Below are 19,795 nucleotides of genomic sequence, written 5' to 3'. Positions count from 1 at the left end.
AAAAGAAAATGATGGAAATGTCAAAAAAATAAAATAAAATAAGTTTCCCATGTGATATGTGGTCTAGTTGTTGGGAAAATTAACAAATATGAATTTTGACTTTATTTGCAAAATCTCTCTGGAATTTCTTAAAATGGGCATAACTTTTGCATACGAACTCGGATGAAAAAGTTTTTTATATGAAAAATCATCTACTCGAAAAGTTACATCCGGATTTAATCGGGGGAACCCCGTTAAACATTTTCAAAATCCTCAAAAACCTAACAGAAAAAAAGATACGGGGCTTTTAAGATCTGGAGAGGCAAAAAAATTCAAAAAAATTCAAATTGTGGTCAAACTGTGGTCAAACAATGGTCAAACTAATTATTCTAGAATATTAGTGTTACTAAATAATTATTTCAATTTTTTTTGAATTTTGGTCAAATCTGGTCAAACTGTGGTCAAACAGTGGTCAAACTAATTATTCCAGAAATATTAGTGTTACTAAATAATTATTGTTTTTAAAACAATAGTTTCAAACTCAAACAGTGAAATGTGTCACTTCATGCTCAAGCTAAATTCCTGAGGGTTAATAGAATTGACATCTTACTATTGTCAGAAAGCCAACAAGTGCAGACTTGGAAACGAGGGAGAATAGAACCCGGAAGTTAAGCGTGCTCAGGCTGGAGTAGTGAGAGGATGGGTGACCGTCCGGGAAGTTAGATGATTTGGAATGATGAGGGGTGATTAGAGATTAGAGGATAAATTGAGCAGTGATGAGGGGTGGTGATTAGAGATTAGAGGTTAAAATAATTCAAAAATTTGAAAATAAAAAAAAAATAAAAAAAATTCGCAAAAAAAATTTCAAAAAAAAATATCATAAAATTTCCTTTAGTCCCGGTTGGTAACACCAACCGGGACTAAAGGTGGAGCTCCAGGCTGCGTCCACGTGGACGGCCTTTAGTCCCGGTTCGTGTAAGAACCGGGACTAAAGGGAGGAGGCATTAGTAACGACCCTTTAGTCCCGGTTCAAAAACCAGGACTAAAGGCCCTTACCAACCGGGACAAAAGCCCCCTTTTCTACTAGTGATTCTAATGGACCATGAGACTCTCACAACAATAGAACTGCAGCTACTACTGAAAAAACGAGCAGTATTTTTATACACGGACCAAGGAACAGTAAGATTTACTCACAAGAACCCTAGATCGACACTACAAAAGTACAGAATTTATAAGTGACCGACAGCTCGCGTTTACCTTGTTCATTGGTGGCAACATGGACTGAATTTTCCCTGTTCCTATCGCCAGCATAGCGTAGAAGAGCTCCCTCCGCGCGCTTTTGGTCCAGTACAACTGAGACATCAAGTTCAAAAAGGCAGTTCTATAGACCAAGATTAGGAATACATTCGACAGGTCGAAATACCATTTATAATACACATTATTAAAGAAGGACCATACATAATGATAGCAAGGCCTTTATACAAAGACCAACAATAACCAGGTAGCAGTATACACAGGTAAGTGTGCATTGCCCCATTGCTCCTGACGGCAAACAAACACAGAAAGCTTACTGGCATGACTCGTTAACAATAAAATAATATCGGAAATAATCCTTGAAGTTTTCATGAACAACTAATAGCATCGCCCAACCATTATTTATCCCATAATATATATTGGAAGAATCCTACACACAAGTCAATTGTTGTAACCAATGAATAGGAAATGCTGGATACAACTGAGTTGTTATTGTTGGTTAGTATGAGCAGGTTGAGCAGAACCATCATTTTTAAAAGCCTGGAGAATTAGACATCATCGGTAACCAAAACCAAATAGAAACACTTCATACAGAGTAACTGAAAGATAAATGAGCTTCTCCAAACACATTTTTCTACACAAGCATTTAAAAAGTTTTGATTTAGCTACTAACATGGCACCGGGCTAGTTATGTAGGAGAAATATACGATGGCCAGGAGAGAATTTGGAGAAGCGCGGAACAAAAACTGCAACACAAGTTCTGCCTAATGAGTACAGGCAGATATGAGCCACTGAAACATGGTGGTGACATCTCACCTTTATAACAAAACTATCATCATATAGTCCCCATCCAGAAGCAGAGCATGTTGAAATACATCAAACTTAGTAAGGCAAGGATGACAGACAAAGATAGGTACACATGCATTGCATACGACAAAAAAGATTGCCTGGCCTGGTTAGGTATATTTTTAGTGTATACTCCAGCCTGGTTAGATTGCCTCTGCTTACTAACAGGGCTTGTCTTATATATCTTTTGAGTATAAACAACAAACGGAATACCGACGCGGGTAAGAAGAATAAACAACAAACATCCTGTGGTGATGAAGAAATAACTAACAAATCACCGAATCACAACACACAAACAAAGTACAGTCACTATCATACCCGAAAGAATAATCACTATCAGACCCATTAATTTGTCCATACGAGCACGTATAAAACAAATTATGAAACAGCTATGCAGGATCAACAACAGGCTACTGGTGTACATATAGACAATGAAAGAAAAGAATAACTACCTAGCATATGGAGCAATCCCATTGTATCCTCTCAAACAGAGACACCTCGCAGAGCATAGTCCAAAAGTTCAAAGGATTTTCCTAGCTTCCACAAGAAGAAACCATCCAAACACTGCAGGCCAGACACAAGAGTTAGTGCTGCTGCATAAATTCATATAAGACGATCCACACAAATATCTTATGCAGAGTATACTGACACAAGCAAAATACACTGACAATGAGGAGGGGGTCGCCCCAAGATGCATCAGATCATTAGTCGCACACTGAGAAGCTAAACAAACAGCAGAATGTAGTGGCCAAATTCAACAATAAGCTTTTGAATTCTGAATGTAAGATTACGCAGATACATCTTGGGTTGAGGGTATTTGAACAAAATAACCGAAGACAAATCATTATTCATGAAATAAGATTGACAGAGTCTGGATTGCATTATGAAGTAAGTTGTACGAGTACAAATTAATTTACCCCTGAATATAACGAAAAGTGGCAGAAGCTATCTGGCAGGCCATTTTTCAGAATAGACCAGTACAGATTTACGACCCGTAAAACTAAATATGCTTAAAGTCTCTATCTGATTTAGCTAAAGCAGGAGAGCATCTAATATAAAAAATAGCGGGGATCGGCAGCGATGGTCGCGTCCGGTCACCGGCAACCTTGGTATGTACCATCAGTATTACTACCATTTAGACCAAGCCATAAGTTGGGCTAGAAGTAATTAAACGGTAAGTCACATATGTGTTTAGCATTGTAAATTAACAGATTTATACATACTAAAGTGTAGTCGCCAATGTTTTTACCAGTCAAGAGATTACAAAAGTTAATTAGCTGACAGTAAGTTTGGCACCAAGAACATAAACATAGAGAGCAAAAGTCAAACACATTGGTTGTGGAGATGGTAAAACCACAACCCCATTTCCTATAATTCATGGGATAATGCCAACCTGCTACTTGGCCATCATTTCCACATTCTTACATCCATGAGTAGGCAATAAAAAGTGAGAACTCAATTAGCACATGCTATTTGAATACTAAGAAAGGGCATTGCCCCTATGCAACCCGGCACCGTAGTGTGCACTGCCACAACACAACAATATCTGCCTCAACCACCTCTCGAAAAGCAAAATTTGGAGCAAGAGTTATCATTGAAAAATAGTTGGGAGAATTGTAGCATATATGTCCACATATGCTAATTACAATGTTGGTCATTTCACACTCTTGGGTGGCCTAAAAGGAGCAGTTTTGGTTTATCTACACCAAGAACAGGAGCAAAGGAGCTCCATGACAAATCTTTTAAACAACATTACACCTAAGGAGCTAGCAATATGTGAAAAGAAACATTATAATAATGAGCAAATAAGTCATAATTACTGCAAGAGGATCATGGTCAAATTCAGTATCAGACATGGCTCGAGGCAATGAACAATGCTAAGAAATCAAGTATCACTTAGAAATGAAGTAGACTATAATCTAGTAATGAACATGTGTTAAATCAATCTAATGAGGGAAATCATGGATAACAAAGTGAGGCCACATAATAGAATAAACTGAACTAAGATCAATACTGCAATCTCCACATCTCAGTTTACATAGTAACCACGGCTCTAAATGTTAAACATACAAAACTGAGAAGGAAATGTCAAGTGGAAGGATACAGTCCTGCCTGGGTATGCCAGTGTAGGGTGGGGCCTCATGTCATCTTCTAGAAAGAACTGAGAAAACAAAACTGAATGTTAAACAGTGTAGGGCGGCCCGGTCCTGTTGTTCCTCTTCCTGATGCTCTAGGGCGGCAGAATGACCCCTCTATTGAACACCTCTACGTACATTGCGGCCCTGGCCAAGAGCAGCTGTAATAATAGTTCAGGGGGGGAGGATATATATCAATAAGCATAATGACAAATGCCAATAGATTTGATACAATTATACTGCACACTGTTTCTGAATCCCACAATTTATTGCCTGAGTCAAATCTATAGTACCATTGTATCAAGGCAAGGCAATAAAGTCAAATCTATTGGCAAGTACATGCATGGGCCCAAAAGCACTCCAAAGGATGGTGCACATCATGCGAGGGCCCAAAGCACTCCATGATTTGATACAAGGTAAAATAATAACAGAGGACAAATGAAGTAGAACAATCAATACACATGAAAGCAAGGAAATAGTAACATGCACATCAAAGCAAGGTAGAACAGAGAAGATAAATACCTAACCGAAGGGATGGGATTACTTCTTCCTGCCTTTCTTGCCCGCACTCACTGGGGCAATAACAGGAACAGATGGTTCAGACCTGAAAACCATGGACACAAGGGGAAAAATTATATCAGACAATAAACATGGGTACATTTTCAATGGAAGCGACGTCGACTGGCAGAATAACAGTAATCACCTCATTGCGTCATACTTATGGTAAGAACTGTAGCCGGATACATGACCCCAGATGATGCACCCTTCTTCTCGCCTTCGCCTGGGCGACAACTACATACTTGCCTTGCACTAACACTACAAATAGTAATCTATTCAGGAACTAAAATAAATGAATTCCTTACCTACTGCATTTTGTGAACCAAAATAAGTGGGACCATATCGAGTATCATTCTCATGTTCTACTCGGGCGCAGGTTAATTGACGTGGTGTACATTCGCATGTTCGCCTCGGACACAGGTTAATCGACGTGGTGTACTAAAACTCGGTTATAATTTAAAAGATTCATATTGTGGACTATCGAACCATCCTACCACTTAGTTTGTTAGAAGAATATACAATACAGTCTTGATTTTAAGACATGACCAACAAATGCACAAGGTAAGTATGTACCTAGTAGGCATTGACATGAATATTACATAGCAGCACAAATAAGCAGAGCATAAAAATACAATCGCCGAAGAAACCTAAGGGGAAAAAATACCATGTCTACGCACAAATATCAATAATGTTGCACTACAGATGGGGAGAAATAGAACATGGTACTAAAATAAGCCTGTACATATATACCTAGACACAAACAAAACTCTGAACCTCAGTCCCAACCATGCTATACTAAAAAAACAAAGTTTACAGACGCACATGCTTTGACAGAATACATAACATATATCCACAAGAACAATAGAATTCCTTTTCCCAATGGAAACAAATATATTACCTCAACTTCTTACATGTAGAAAGATTGTTATTGGCTTCAGACCAAGCATCACATTTCCTTGCACAGACTGAATACTCAAGTTACATGTCAGTCCTAGTGCTTGGTTCATGTTAAGATGTAGACCTTGGAAGTACACGGACCGAATACTCAAGTCCCATGGTAGTCACAGTAACTCTTTAGATATAAAAAATATAGGTGTTCTCTTAAGAAAAAAAAGAGGTGCAGACCACAAACTTCACACTGAATACTCCAGTTACATCAAGACCACCACATCAGAACCTCCTAAACTGAAGCAAAGTAATCTACCAGTCAATCTTATCGTGTTCCCATTCCCTGTATGACGACCCTTTTTGTATCTTTTGCCGAGATATATATCTTCAGACACCTTGCTAACGTACAAACGAAAAATCCCCTTTTATCAGACTAAAAGAAGGATATTCTGAAACTACATCATCAGAATCCAGGAACACCGCAAATGGTGTAATTGTAACAGTAATCCTAAATTGGGACATGCATTAGCCTATATAATTATTACTCGGCAAAACACACTTTCCATAAAAATTAATTACTGAGCTCAAGAAAACCTACTCAAGATGGATGGAACCAACATTCTTTGGCTACACACAAATTGATGCAAGATGAATAGCTACCTAGGCCAGATATTGAATCAAAAGTCATTGATTTATCGAGCAGTGCAGAAAGTAAAAAACTGAACATGTGACCATCTCCAAGCTCATAAAGCGAATACGAAGCCTGAAATTTATCTAACATGAGGCCAACAACAGAACTGGCCGAGTAACGATTTATCCACATAGAATTTCCTTCCTAATTAAGCCAAGCCCCAAATACTCTTATCCATACACAAAAGAACAAAAAACATGAACATTCCATGCACAAAGGAACAAGTTTCGGCCCTACCAGGAAGGGACAAAAGGCAAGGCAACCACACAAAAAACTAGTGCACAAAGTGAATGATCCTTTTGGTTGTATCAGAAACAAGACAAGAAATAGAAGGATCTTATTCGCCAGCCTATGCACAACCAGCATATCACCATACAACCGTGTACCTAGCTCTGGAAAAGAAGGGGAGCATAAAGGATGGGGAGAAGAAGGGTTGACCTGCAGATCAGTAAACGGAGACGAGCAGGCAGAGATCGAAGGAGGCATCGACCAGGGGATTGAGCCACAGAGGACCAACTGCAGGTATAGGAAGGGAAAAATAGGGATTAGCATCATCCAATCACCAAGAACAGGAGAAAATAGACAAATACCTAGAGATCGACGAGTGCATCAGTAGATCCGGCGGAAAGACTGGAAGAACGAGGGGACCTGCAACCAAACGAGATTCCAAATCAACGAACGACGGGTAAACAAAGGGAACCATGTCCTTCACTGCCTCCTCCTCATCTTCCTGGCTCTCACAGGTGGCGACGTATAAGCAAGAAAAGGTGAGGGGGTGGGCCGACCTAAGATCCTCTCGTCCATCCGTGTAGCGGCACGCCTCTGCAGCTCGAGCTCGGTGACGAGAAGTGTGAGAGGAGATGGGGCGGGGGCACCAGGGGAATGAGCGGCCACCATGGAGCCTTGGCGAGCCCCGGACCAGCTCCGGGTGCCTCTTCCCCATGCGATGGCATCTCACCTCAGCACGAGATCCTGGTCACTCTCCTCCCGGTGATGGCGAGAGGCGACCTCGATGGGAACTGCAGTGGTGGCGGCGAGCTTGGCGACGGGAGAGGAACAGGGAGGAGGGGCGGAAGCGCGGGGGCGATGGCTGTGCGATGGGGAGTGGGGCGGCGCGAGTGCGGGAGGAAGAGGAGGGGCGATGGAGGAGCGAGTGCGGGAGGAGCAGGGCGGCGGCTAGGTTTCCACAGGAGATGTTGCAATATATAGCCACATGTGAAATGACGAAAATGCCCTCCAAGGGGCAAGCTATTTACGTGCGGTGGCACGGTCGAGGTGAAACTATTCATTCCTACAGGAGTGCCTCTTCGATCCGATGAGCGAGGTCGTTCCAGGGGTCGATCCGACGGCCCAGATCCGATCAAACCACCCTATCCGACGGCCGAGAGTGGCTGAGCTCTAAGAAGCCTCAGGTTCTCCCAACTAACATAGTAGTCTGATTCTTGCTGGAAACAGGGGACATACGGACGGCCTCTTGCCGTCCGTCTTCTATCGTGTGACCATATCGATCGATCACTCCGTCTAACTAAAAATCATAACAATATCGAACTAAGGCAACTTACAAAACAAAAGGCAGACATACATGCAGTGCATCGACCTACGATTGAGATGACAAGACAGTGACGACTGACTGATGACCAAACGAGAACCACCACACACACGGTAAAATGGACAAAACTGGCCTCGAGGCGCATCTATTTCACAAACTTCACAGTGGACGAAAAAAATTCACCAGCTAACTTTTTTGTGTAGCGCTTGACAGGCCGGCACAGCACTACACTGAGTAGCGCCTGACTGACAGGCGCTACACTCCTGGCCAGCGTGGCACCCAGGGCCAGACCGGGCCCCACCCCTCGTTGTGCAGCGCCTAGGTGAAAGGAGCTGCACAATCGGCATACTGTTAATGTTCTTATTCTTGTCTTAGATGCGAAGGTACTACCTCCGTCCTGGTTTATTGGCCCCCTTTTATTCTGTGCCAAATTTTGACTTTAAATTTTACTAACAAAATGTTAGTGCACATCATAAAAAATAATTAAATTGAAAACTATGTTTAAATACAAACCAACGACATGCATTAATATTTTGTTAGTTAAATCTCTAGTCAAAATTTGGCATATAAAATACAAAAGGGACTTATAAACCAGGACGAAGGTAGTAGTTACTATGTTCCAATGACTTTTGAATATTTTTGCCCACTCTTTGTTTAACACATCGGCATATTACGCTTTACGTAAAGTGACCCCCATTATTCAAACTGATGGGGACACAAAGTGGACGGCAATGGAGGGCCGGAGGGACCAGGATAGTATAACAAAAAAGCAACAACAAAATATCCATAATTGCATATTTGGTACACTGTATGAACACATGTTAAAATGGCATGCTAATTGCTAAAATTCAAGCAAATAATCAGTCAGGTTCAGTATAAGATTTTTAACAGACTGAGATTCTGACATGAGCCAAGAAATAAATGTTTAACTTTTGGACTGAAAAAACTAGAACGTCAGCTAAATGAGAAGTGGTACTTTGTTGTACCTCGAACATATTGCCCACAACTGGCTATAACCAAGAATTATCAGAATGCTTGACCACACTATCAACGCAACCTGTGTCGCTCTCATTGTCTGTAGGAACCTCTGCAGATAGAACAAAAGATAAACTGAAATGCATAACATGAATATTTGCACAAGATAGAACAAAAGATAAACTGAAAATGCTAAGTGGCAGTGTAGCACCTGAGTGCTAGGCGCTACACTGTCTGCTGTAGTGCCTGAGCGTTAGGCGCTACACTCTTTTAATCTGCAGAAACTGCAAATACAGTATGTAATATGTGTGTGAATCATTTTTTTCAATAAGACTTAAACAAATGCATAAGTGATTGTGCAGCTCATTTCATCTAGGTGTTGCACAAGGTAGTGCAGCTCCTTTCACCAAGGCGCCGCACAACCAGGGGTGAGGCCCGGTCTGGCCCCAGGGTGCCACACTGGCCAGGAGTGTAGCGCCTGTCGGTTAGGTGCTACTTAATAGGTCGGCGCTACATAAAAGGGTTAGCTGGGTGAATTTATTCCGCCTACGGTTTAGTGGCTGCCTGCACGCTTTAACCGGGACCAGACCGGGCACGTCCGAACTAAAACCCGAGATGGCAGGCCAGCTCGGGCGCAAGACTCCAGCTTGGCGACTTCTCGACTCACTGCAGTGCATAGCTTGTTTTGTAATCTCTGCCTGCATGGCTTAGCACTGTTAGCAGTAGCAGACGTACAAACACAAACAGTCTGTCATAGAGTAGTTTTCTCTTTATGCAGCAGATTAGGGGCCAGTTCTTTTCGGTCGATTCTGAAGAATCACGGTCCAAGGAATCAAAATCGCAGAAGCGTATATACACTTTATGATATTTGCAAATATAGTGAAAAAATTGTATGTTGCAAGTTGACTTAGTATGAATATGGATGTTGTAATTAAAATGCATATATACATTTTATGATATTTGCAACTCGCTTTCATGTTCATATGAGATATGAAACTGTCTAAAATAACCTAGTGTTAGCAATACAATACTCAGTTTCAATTTAGAGGTGTTACGGACATTTCAGCGTACAACTAATACAACAATCTCCCCGCAAAAAATAAAAAAAACTCATACAACAATCTCAGGCTGGAATTACAAAAAAAGAACTGGACTGCTGATTATGTGGGCAGGTGACTAAAGAACTGGCCCAAGGTAGAACCCCGTGACGCCTTTTCCTCGCACTCCGTGCAAAACGAGATCCCTGTCAGCCTGACAGCGTGAGATTTTACTCCCTCGATAGTTGTAGAAAATCGATGTGATATTATGCAAATTTGTTTACTCAACTGTTGTAAGAATAGGCCAAATCAGATGATTGTTAACCTGGATATTCGTCACTGTGCTTGTCTCCATACGCATTTTTAGAGAGACTAGAACAATGTCCGTGTGTAATTTCAAAAAAAAAATCCGTGCGTTGCAACGGGATATAAATATTCTAATATGTTAGCTTGTGATTTGCCTGTCAATAATAATGCGATTGTCTAAATAAATGGTCATCGAATTCTGACCATGAATTACCTTATATTTTAATTAAAAGTTTGTTAAGTAAATTAAATTGTAATTGGTTTAGAAGGTAAGTAAATTAAGATGATTGATTATTATATACATGAAAGGTTTGACGAAAGGATGGTGAGAAGAAATGTGAAATGGGAAGTTTATGTTATTTTTAAGTAGTAGAGATAGAGAAGTAGTACAGATTACAGTTCATACGTACACCGGCACGCAGGAAGGTCATCGGCGCGCGGTACTACCTCAAGGCCTACGAGGCCCAGCACGGCAGGCTGAACACCACGAACGCGTGCCGCTCGCCACGCGACCACGACGGCCACGGCACCCACACCGCGTCCACCGTCGCGGGCCGCGCCGTGCCAGGCGTGGCGGCGCTCGGGGGGTTCGCGGCCGGCACGGCCTCGGGTGGGGCGCCGCTCGCCCGCCTCGCCATCTACAAGGTGTGCTGGCCCATACCGGGGCCCAACCCCAGCATCGAGAACACATGCTTCGACGCCGACATGCTCGCGGCCATGGACGATGCGGTCGGCGACGGTGTCGACGTGATGAGCGTCTCCATCGTGTCCTCCGGAAAGCAGCCACAGGGGATTGTTGAAATATGAGATGGGCCTAGAGCCCATATGACAATTTCAGATTTAATCTCTAAGGGTCCATGTAGGTGGCATGACAAGGTGGTGGGAAGTTTAGTCCCATACCGCTAGTGGAAGGAGAGTTTGAGTGGTTTATAAGGGATTCTCTCCCTCATGCTATTGGAGCTTGAGAAGAAAAGAAGCCCTCGCGCACTCCTCCTCCTCCGCTCGCCTCGCCACGACGCGCCGCGCCGCGGGATTGAGCCAAGCCGAGCTCACTCCTATGCGCCTCTTTTGCCGGTCAGGAACGGAGAGTCTTTGAGGTTCAGCCCACGTCTCTCCACGCGCGGCCGCACATATATATGTGGGGCGCTGCCAACCCTAGCCGCCGCGAAAACAGAACGCATCTCCATCTCCGCCTCCACGCCCACGTCGTTCCTCTCCTGCTGCTGCCGCCGGCGACTCCATCCCGTTCACCGCGTACACGGTTGACGGGAGAGCAGGCCTTCGAAACCCCGCCTCTCCGGATCCTGTACGAGAGAGGGGCGATTAGGTTTTTGGGTAGCGACTACGCGACTGCTCGCTTCTGTTCATCTACGTCCGCATCACCTTTGTCATCACCATGTCGACCGACGCCGACCGTGCCGCCGCTAAGAAGGCCGCCGAGGATGCCGCGGCTGCTGCCACCACCGCCGCCGCCGCGTGGCCGATTGGAGGGTATACATCGCTTATCCCTCTCGTGTTTCTTTCTGTTGTAGCAGTACTAGCGATATGTGTAGATGTTTCTACTATGTGCGTAGTACATGCTCTGTTAGATCGTAATCAGTGTGTTATCAATGTTGTCCATGTCATGCTCATGAGTTATTCATGGATTAATTTAATCGAAAAACTGCCTATTTACTTATCAATCCAAAAACCTAATTTGTGCAGGAGTTTTTCGAATTCTGGTTTTGCTGCTGCACTGAAACCGTCCCCGTTTACGGGGACGTACTTTAAGCGTTGGCAGACTAAAACCACCTTATGGCTCACGGCCATGAACGTGTTCTGGGTCGCCGGTGTGACTCCCACAGGAACGATCGCTCCTGAACAGGAGAAGGCGTTCAAGGAGGCCACTGTCGTGTTCCTCGGGGCAGTTTTGAGCGTGATTGGAGATAAGCTGGTTGACGCATATTTGCATGTGCGGTCTGCCAAGGACTTGTGGGAGGCGCTCGAATCTAAGTTCGGGGCGGCTGATGCAGGGAGCGAGATGTATATTATAGAGCAGTTCCACGATTACAAGATGGTTGAAAACCGTCCTGTATTGAAGCAGGCTCATGAGATAATATGCATTGTTAAGGAGCTTGAGCTTCTTAAGTGCGAGTTACCGGGCAAGTTTGTCGCGGGCTGCATAATCGCTAAGCTCCCCAATTCCTGGAGGAACTTTGCCACCACTCTAAAACATCAGAGGCGTGAATTCTCTGTGGAGGATGTCATTGGCCATCTGAGTGTTGAGCAGAATTCAAGGGCAAAGGACTCGCACGGAAAAAGGGTCGAAGGAACTTCTGTGGCCAATATGGTGCATCAGAAGAACTCCAATTCCCACAAGCCCAAGGGAAAGAACGGTGTCCAACAGAATGCCGACTTTAAGAAGAAGGGTAAGAAGACCTTCAAGAAGAACAAGAAGGATGAGGGCTGCTTTACTTGTGGTTCGGTTGAACATTGGGCCAACAAGTGCCCAAACAAGTACAAGAAGCCAGGGCAGGACTCCAAGTCTGTCAATATGATTGTGAGCAACAATGAGAGTGGTGCATCTGGGTACGGTAATTTATTTGCTGTATTTTCAGTTTGGACGTCCACCGATTGGTGGGTCGACACAGGTGCAGGTGTTCATGTGTGTGCTGACATTTCATTGTTTTCTTCTTACCAGGCCACAGGTCACGAGTCCGTACTGATGGGGAATGGCGCGAGTGCTTCTATTCTTGGTGTTGGCACGGTCAATCTGAAGTTTACTTCGGGAAGGATCGTGCAGCTGAAGAACGTGCAGCATGTCCCCGCCATCAAGAAGAACCTCGTTAGTGGCTCCCTTCTATGTAGAGAAGGGTTTAAGTTGGTATTCGAGTCTAATAAATTAGTTATTACGAAATATGGACTATTTATTGGAAAGGGTTATGAATGCGGAGGCATGTTCCGCCTTTCTCTTGCAGATCTACGTAATAAAGTCGTGAACAATATTCATTTGAGTGTTAATGAATCTGAAGTCTGGCATTCACGTCTTTGTCACATTAGTTTCGGCGTTATGACGCGGCTAGCAAAATCGAATTTAATCCCGAGTTTTACTATAGCCAAAGGTTCTAAGTGCCATTCGTGTGTGCAATCTAAGCAACCTCGCAAGCCTCACAAGGCAGCAGAGGAGAGACACTTGGCGCCACTGGAACTCATACATTCTGATCTTTGTGAGATGAATGGTGTGTTGACTAAAGGTGGAAGGAAATATTTCATGACTTTGATAGATGATTCCACTAGATATTGCTATGTGTATCTGTTAAATACTAAAGATGAGGCTCTACACTACTTTAAAATCTATAAGGTAGAAGTTGAGAATCAACTTGAAAAGAAAATTAAACGAGTCCGGTCAGATCATGGTGGAGAGTACTTCTCGAAAGAGTTTGATGCCTTTTGTGCGGAACACGGTATTATTCACGAGAGGACGCCTCCCTACTCACCCCAGTCTAACGGGGTTGCCGAGCGGAAGAACCGTACTCTAACTGATTTGGTTAGCGCCATGTTAGATACGTCGGGTTTATCCAAGGCATGGTGGGGGGAGGCTATAATGACATCATGTCATGTCCTGAATAAAGTTCCGACAAAGGATAACGAGATCACTCCTTATGAGAAGTGGACCAAGAGAAGGACAACACTCTGGTACTTACGTACTTGGGGCTGCTTGGCGAAAGTTAATGTGCCGATCCCCAAAAAGCGTAAGCTTGGACCAAAGACTGTGGACTGTGTTAATTTGGGCTACGTTATGAATAGTGTTGCCTATAGATTTCTAGTAGTGAAATCTGAGGTACCTGACATGAAGGTCGGTACAATTATGGAGTCTAAGGATGCTACATTCTTTGACGACATTTTCCCCATGAGAGATGTACAAAGCACTTCTAGATAGGAATCTGAGGAGACTCCTGAACCTGCCATTCCGATGGAATATTATAAACAAACCCATGATGAAAATCCTGAGGAGGATAATGAGGAACCCTTGGTGGGGACAAGAGACAAAGGACTGTAAAGACCTTTGGTGATGATTTCTTCATATACCTCGTGGAGGATAATCCCACTTCTATTTCAGAAGCGTATGCATCTCCAGAAGCTGACTACTTGAAGGATGCGGTCCATAGCGAGATGGATTCCATCATGGCTAACGGGACTTGGGAGCTTACTGAACGTCCTTATGGTTGCAAACCATTGAGATGCAAGTGGGTGTTCAAGAAGAAGCTTAGGCCCGACGGTACGATAGAAAAGTACAAGGCTAGGCTTGTGGCCAAGGGCTACGCCCAGAAAGAAGAAGAAGATTTCTTCGACACTTATTCACTTGTGGCCAGACTGACCACCATTCGAGTATTACTCTCGTTGGCGGCCTCACATGGTCTTCTCATTCATCAGATGGATGTTAAGACGGCTTTCCTGAACGGAGAGCTAAAGGAGGAAATCTATATGCAACAGCCTGATGGCTTTGTGATAGATGGTCAGGAAGGAAAGGTGTGTAAGTTGGTGAAATCTTTGTATGGCCTGAGACAAGCGCCTAAACAATGGCATGACAAGTTTAATGAAACGTTGACATATGTTGGCTTTGTTGTTAATGAGGCCGACAAATGTGTATACTATCGCTATGGTGCGGGCGAAGGAGTTATACTGTGTTTGTATGTTGATGACATACTGATATTTGGAACTAATCTCAAGTTGATCGAGGAGGTTAAGTCTTTCCTATCTCAGAACTTTGAGATGAAGGACCTTGGAGTGGCTGATGTTATCTTGAACATCAAGCTATTGAGAGATGATGATGGTGGGATTACACTTCTGCAATCCCATTATGTTGAGAAGGTGTTGTGTCGCTTTGGATATTCGGACTGCAAACCATCTCAAACACCATATGATTCTAGTGTGCTGATTCGAAAGTCTAAAGGCACAGCTATAGATCAATTGAGATACTCTCAGATTGTTGGTTCACTCCGGTATCTAGCGAGCGCAACGAGGCCTGACATCGCATTTGCTATTAGCAAACTGAGCCGATTTGTTTCCAAACCGGAAGATGTACATTGGCGTGCTCTTGAGAGAGTTATGCGCTATCTGAAAGGTACTATGAACTATGGACTTCACTATACCGGATACCCGTCGGTACTTGAAGGGTATAGTGATGCGAATTGGATCTCTGATGCTGATGAGATGAAGGCCACAACTGGGTATATGTTTACTCTTGGAGGTGGTGCTGTTTCCTGGAAGTCTTGCAAGCAAACGATCTTAACAAGATCGACAATGGAAGCAGAATTAACAGCATTAGACACATCGGGTGGCGAAACGGAATGGCTTCGAGATCTGTTGATGGACTTGCTAGTGGTTGAGAAGCCGGTTCTGACCATCTTTATGAACTGCGACAATCAAACAATTATTGTCAAGGTGAAGAGTTCAAAGGACAACATGAAGTCCAACAAACACATAAGAATGAGATTGAAAGCTGTCAGAAAATTGAGGAACTCCGGAGTGATAGCGTTGGATTATATTCAAACGGCTAAGAATCTGGCAGATCCCTTTACTAAAGGGCTATCACGTGTTGTGATAGATAGCGCATCAAGGGAGATGGGTATGAGACCCACATGAGTTGCCATGATAGTAACCCAACCTATGTGATCGGAGATCCCGTGAAGTAGGACCTGGGAAAAACAAGCCAGTGGTGAACTGAGGAGAGTAACTTTACTAACCCACTCCGTTGGAGATGCAATACTCTCGGAAACTGTATGGAAGGATGACTACTGTCTTAATGTGTTCCAAGGCTTATATGTATAAGAAAGATGCTATCCGACAGAGCGATCTTTGGAGGAACACACCTATATGAGGCCGACTGCTGGTCACAGTCTATGAGATTGGGGTGATCTCTAGCAAGCTCATGAACAGGCCAGGAGTGTGACTAATATGCTCCACCCAAGGGGTCGGCCTTCGGCAGCCTCGTATCAGTGAGACTTGTGGTGAAACTTCTTGACGCCAAACTGACAATTCAAGGCATAGTCCATTGTTCAGTTGTGAAGGAGTGTAACTACTTGGTATAGGTGGAGCTCAACCTTAATCGGTCTCCACTGAGATGCTGGTATATCAAAACAGCATTTGGAACAAAGGACAAGTGGGCCCCTGAGATCTGGTGGGGGATTGTTGAAATATGAGATGGGCCTAGAGCCCATATGACAATTTCAGATTTAAACTCTAAGGGCCCATGTAGGTGGCATGACAAGGTGGTGGGAAGTTTAGTCCCATACCGCTAGTGGAAGGAGAGTGGAGTGGTTTATAAGGGATTCTCTCCCTCATGCTATTGGAGCTTGAGAAGAAAAGAAGCCCTCGCGCACTCCTCCTCCTCCGCTCGCCTCGTCACGCCACGCCTCGCCACGACGCGCCGCGGGTTGCCGGATTGAGCCGAGCCGAGCTCACTCCTATGCGCCTCTTTTTGCCGGTCAGGAACGGAGAGTCTTTGACAGGTAGGGCCACGATCCGAGACGTCGAATCATGGGCTACCGACTTGGACGTGGGTTCAGCCCACGTCTCTCCACGCGCGGCCGCACATATATATGTGGGGCGCTGCCAACCCTAGCCGCCGCGAAAACAGAACGCATCTCCATCTCCGCCTCCACGCCCACGTCGTTCCTCTGCTGCTGCTGCCGCCGGCGACTCCACCCCGTTCACTGCGTACACGGTTGACGGGAGAGGAGGCCTCCGAAACCCCGCCTCTCCGGATCCTGTACGGGAGAGGGGCGATTAGGTTTTTGGGTAGCGACTACGCGACTGCTCGCTTCTGTTCATCTACGTTCGCACCATCTTCGTCATCACCATGTCGACCGACGCCGACCGTGCCGCCGTTGAGAAGGCCGAGGCCGACAAGAAGGCCGCCGAGGATGCCGCGGCTGCTGCCACCGCCACCGCCGCCGCGTGGCCGATTGGAGGGTATACATCGCTTATCCCTCTCGTATTTCTTTCTGTTGTAGCAGTACTAACGATATGCGTAGGTGTTTCTACTATGTGCGTAGTACATGCTCTGTTAGATCGTAATCAGTGTGTTATCAATGCTGTTCATGTCATGCTCATGATTTATTCATGAATTAATTTAATCAAAAAACTGCCTATTTACTTATCAGCTACCGGACGACGGCATCGCCGTCGGCGCGCTGCACGCCGCCAGGCGCGGCCTGGTTGTCGTGTGCAGCGGTGGGAACTCTGGCCCCGCGCCGGCCACTGTGTCGAACCTTGCGCCGTGGGTACTCACGGTCGGCGCCAGCAGCATCGACCGCTCTTTCAACTCGCCCATCAGGCTTGGTAATGGCATGGTGATCATGGTAAACGCCTAAGAAAATTCATGTCATTTAACGCACGTTATCCTTGTTTTTTATTTTAATTAAAATGGACTGACGCGTGATTTACCGTACTTTCATATCAGGGACAAACGGTAACACCATATCAACTGCCGGCGAACAGGACGTATCGAATGGTTTATGCAGCACACGCCGTGGTTCCTGGCACTCTCGCCAACGTTACCAAGTACTCTCTCTGTAAACTTTTGTAAGACATTTTAGATCACTGTAAAGTAGTGACCTAAAAGAGTAGACAACATTAGCACTCACTATCACTCAGCGGACACACTTGCTAATCGAACAAGGTTCAAATTTTGTGTTTGGACGCAGCCAATGCCTGCCAAATTCACTGTCGCCGCAGAAGGTGCGAGCAAAATCGTGGTGTGCTTGAGGGGGAGCGGCCTTGGGCAAAGGCCTGGAGGTGAAGCGGGCGGGCGGCGCGGCGATTGTGCTCGGCAACCCGCCGATGTACGGCAGCGAGGTGCCCGTCGACGCGCACGTGCTCCCGGGAACGGCAGTCTCCATGGCCGACGTCGACACCATCCTCAACTATACATTAACTACAGCACGAACCCAGCCGCTTACCTGGAGCGCTCGAGGACAGTCGTGGACGTCAAACCGTCGCCGGTGATGGCGCAGTTCTCGTCGCGTGGCCCCAACGTCCTCGAGCCCAGCATTCTCAAGGTATTTGCATCTTCTCTAGATGGATATGTCTTTAGTTACTACTGTAGCATCTGTGCTAATAATGAATGTGTGCATGCAGCCTGACGTGACGGCGCCAGGCCTGAACATCCTGGCGGCGTGGAGCGAGGCGTCGTCGCCGACAAAGCTTGACGGCGACAATCGCGTGGTGAAGTACAACATCATCTCGGGGACATCCATGTCGTGCCCGCACGTCTCCGCCATCGCCGTCCTCCTCAAGTGTGCCCACCCCGAGTGGAGCGCTGCGGCAATCCGATCAGCCATCATGACCACCGGTAATGCCTGCTTCGGCAACGCGATTTGCATGCCATAGGGCCAAGTTCTGCTTTTCTTTACATTGATTGAGAATGGTGGTGGAAGTGGGCCCACGTGATCTCTTTGTGTATGGTTTTTACAGCAACGACCAACAACGCGGAAGGCGGCCCAATAACGAACGCTGACGGAACGGCGGCGGGGCCCATGGACTACGGCTCGGGCCACATCAGGCCCAAGCACGCGATGGACCCGGGCCTGGTGTACGACGCGTCCTTCCAGGACTACCTCCTCTACGCCTGCGCCAGCGGCGGCGCGCAGCTCGACCGCTCGTTCCCGTGCCCGGCGAGCCCGCCGCGTCCGCACGAGCTCAACTACCCTTCCGTCGCCATCCACGGCCTCAACGGGTCCACCACCGTGCACCGGACGGTGACCAACGTCGGCGAGCACGGGGCGCATTACAGCGTCGCCGTGGTCGAGCCCATGGGCTTCTCCGTGAAGGTCTCGCCGACGAGCCTCGCCTTCGCACGCACCGGAGAGAAGAAGACCTTCACGATAAAGATCGCCGCGACCGGGAAGAAAAGTCGGCGTATGAAGAGGAAATATCTTGCAGGCTCGTACACGTGGAGCGACGGAGTCCATGCTGTGAGGAGCCCCGTCGTTGTTCTCGTCGCGTGATCGTTCGTTCTTGCCATTACTGGCCAATTTGAAGAATAGATGAACACGTACAAAACTATTGTGAAATCTATCGAAGTCACGAGTCAAAACTACTCCGTCGTTGTGCATGTGCTATACGCCAAAAGGATGGTGGGTTCGTGTCCCGTTATGGAGTCTCGGGATGCCAATGGCTGCGCGCATCGGCATCCTTATCCACACCGTGCGTGCACCACCGTCAGTCTTCACCGGCGCCCGTGGCCTGCATGCCAACCACACCCATTGTCCAAACCCGGCGGCGTTACAGGTGTATGACCGGCAGCGGTGGTTCACGCAAACACGACACAGTCCGCGTGCTTTCGTGAATGCTGCCACAGTAGAAAGACGTCGACGCGGGAGTCCTCGCTAGAGTCCAGGGTCGCAGGATATACCGCGAGCCCACGCATGTACGGAGCGCTGGTAGCCTGTCTTTTTCCACTCCAACGCTGAAAATCCAGGGGCTGCTTGGATATTCTCTATCGACATAAAGTTCACGAAAACGATGGCAAGCGTGATGCTCCACTTTGTATTCACTTGCACAAGATTTCTACCAACCAAGTTTATATACCTAC

The 19,795-nt window shown here is 45.8% G+C and overlaps 1 pseudogene; it reads left to right on the top strand.

The window, feature by feature from the left end:
- Window positions 1-19,208, top strand: part of LOC123076322 (subtilisin-like protease SBT5.6) — a 21,941-nt pseudogene extending 2,733 nt beyond the window's left edge.
- Window positions 19,209-19,795: the final 587 nt, after the last annotated feature.

The sequence above is a fragment of the Triticum aestivum genome, chromosome 3D (genome assembly GCF_018294505.1).
Source record: "Triticum aestivum cultivar Chinese Spring chromosome 3D, IWGSC CS RefSeq v2.1, whole genome shotgun sequence".
NCBI classification, from domain to species: Eukaryota; Viridiplantae; Streptophyta; class Magnoliopsida; order Poales; family Poaceae; genus Triticum; species Triticum aestivum.
The sequence above is the reverse complement of the archived record's forward strand: the minus strand, read 5'-3'. Positions and strand labels throughout refer to the sequence as shown.